This window comes from Charadrius vociferus, unplaced genomic scaffold (assembly GCF_000708025.1).
Source record: "Charadrius vociferus isolate BGI_N301 unplaced genomic scaffold, ASM70802v2 scaffold1070, whole genome shotgun sequence".
Lineage (NCBI taxonomy): Eukaryota > Metazoa > Chordata > Aves > Charadriiformes > Charadriidae > Charadrius > Charadrius vociferus.
The window spans coordinates 197,819-200,274 of NW_009646246.1; the positions used below are offsets into that span (position 1 = coordinate 197,819).

Sequence of the window (2,456 nt, forward strand, 5' to 3'; positions counted from 1 at the left end):
TTCTTGTTGCCGCTGAGGGGAAGCGGCGTCAGCTCCGCGGGCCACCGTGGAAGCTGTCCTGCGCCCGCGGGTAAGCCACGGGATGGTCCCTGTGTGTGGGGATGCGTCCCGGAGGGACACCCTGCTTGGCTGGGCTGGGGCAGTGCCGAGATGGGGACACTGGGTGGGCTCCGGCCACTGGCTCGCCCACCCGGGAGACATACTTGGAAGCAGCCCCGGGCTGGACTGTCCGGGGATCTGCCGGTGCCATCGCCGGCAGCGGGGCAGCCCGTGCGTGGGTACCGCCGCTCCAGCATCCGTGCACGGTCCCTGCATGGGAGGAAGAGAAGCGACTCGGTGGGGGGATTTCGGGGGGCAGGATGTGATTATCCCCTTGGGGCGAGGTCAGGGGGGAGGATTAACACCCCCTTTCCATGCATGGCGCCAGGGAAGAATGATCGTGGGGGGTTTAAAGTCCCTTTCTGAGGGAGCGCCCGTACCCCGGTTGTTGGCTGTTCCCTTATCGGATGCTCTCTGCCCGCTCCAGGCTGGGGTCTGGAGAAGGTGGTCCATGTGGGGACAGGTACACGCGTGTCTGCCGCGGCTTTTCCTCCTCTCGCCTCGGTGGGGTTGATGGATGATGGGGTTCGTGGTGTTGGGGATGTCCCCCCACTCTTGCTCTGGAGCCCGCTGAGGGATGGGGGAGCGGATGCGGCGCAGGCGGGGGGTGCAAGAGCCCTCGACAGCATCCAGCTTTGCTCTGACCCCTCTGCAGATTGTGCAGGGCTTTTCAAATCGTCCTTTTTAGTAGTCGGCGGAGAGACAGCGAGCTGGCGCGTTCCGCTCCCGGAGCATGTAATTAGGGAGCGGGGAGCTGCATGCTGATGCACAGCTCGGCAAGAGGAGGAGGAAGAAGGTGGGAAGGAGCCAGGGCCGCTGGAGCCGGAGCCGGTGGAGGCCCCGGAGAGGCCGCTGCAGGGATCCAGCCCCTCTCGCACCCCCCGAGCCCCCATCCCTGCCCCTTGCTCCGGCTCAGCCCTCTTTGCTGCCTCTCCCCCCGGTCAGGGGCTTTCGGGGTGCCCCTCACCCCGCTTTTGCAGCCTTCCTGGGTTCGCTGTTCCCGTGGGACGCAATGATGCCGGGAGTCCTGGCGGCACTCAGCATCCGGCACTGCAGAGGGGCGGATTTGATGGGAACGGGCCGCGCTGGGCACTGTGCCCGTGCCCGAGGGGTGCCCGGGGGTCCCACTCCCCCTCTCCTCCACCCCGGAGCCGAGAGCTCCAAGGATGCGCCCAGGCACCGCCAATGCCGGGGCTGGGATGGGTGCCGGGTGCTGGATGCGGTCCCCCCAGTGCGACTCCGTTGCTTTGCCGTCGTGGAGCAAGCGCTTGAGCGGCCGGCCAAGGGCAGGAAGGAGTTTTTTGCCTGGTAGCAGCGAACCCCGGGCGAGAAGTGCGTGTTATGGGGGGCTGTTAGGTGAGGGGAGCTGTGGGAAGGCAGCTCTGGGGGCTCAGCACGGTGGTACCGGAGAAACCGCTCCGGCTGTGTTTGCCGTCGGTGCCGGTGTTTCGCAGAGGGTCCTCAGCCGGTGGTGCCCGGGGACTCCGGGACGATGCCCTCTGCCCCACACTGCAGAAGGACCGAGGTGGTTCCTCTGACATCTCTCCCGTGGCGCTTGCCCTGGGGGATCTCGGGGCGTTTGGCACGTGGCAGATGCGCCGCCACGACCTGTGCAGCGGTGACACGGGGACCCGGCTGACGCGGGGCTGGGGAGGGACCGGGAGCTTCACCCCTCCCTCAAATTCTGCCGCCGTCTTCTGGGTACGGGGGTGACGGTCCCCCTGGCTGAGGTCAGGCGTGGTGATGGAGCCGTGCGGGAAGGGAGCTGGAGCGGTTGGGGTTTGGAGCGGGAAAGGGGGAATGGAGCTTTTGGAGGGGTGAGGGTGTCCCCGCGGCATTGGCGGAGAGCGCTGTGTCCCCGCCTGGCTCACGGCAAATCCCGGGTATGACCTTGAGCGGAGGAGTTATGTCTGTAGCACGCGCTGGAGTCCTGTCTCACATTAATAACGCAATCAGTTGTTATAAAGCTAATATGTTGAGCTGATAAATAATTAAGGGAAAAGGAAGAAACCCTCTATGATTTGCTTAAGAGGAGCTTGGGAAGGAAGGCCGGGGGGGGGCGGGGGAAACGGACAAGGAGGGAGATGAATAATGGATCAAGGTTAAACGGTGAGCGAAAAAGGAAAGCCTTAACGCGGTGACTCCCTGCAACACACATGCTGCAGGTTGCCAAACTAGTTAGCGGCGGCAAAGACAGCCCGTGGGCTCAGCGCGGGCACGGGACCAGCCCAGGGCTGTGTGACGTGGGCTCAGGCGGCTCGAGCCCCCCAAAATCTGCTTTTTGGGGTGGGGGGTGATGCCTTGGGGCTGCCGGGCAGCAGGCATGGGGCTGGGGGCGGCGGGAAGGCCCCGTCCCG

General features: G+C 65.2%; 1 protein-coding gene across 1 annotated transcript in view; it reads left to right on the forward strand.

Annotated features, from left to right (window-relative positions):
- Positions 1-2,456, forward strand: part of SRCIN1 (SRC kinase signaling inhibitor 1) — a 68,534-nt gene that overhangs the window by 3,924 nt on the left and 62,154 nt on the right. The gene's annotated exons all lie outside the window — the stretch shown is intronic.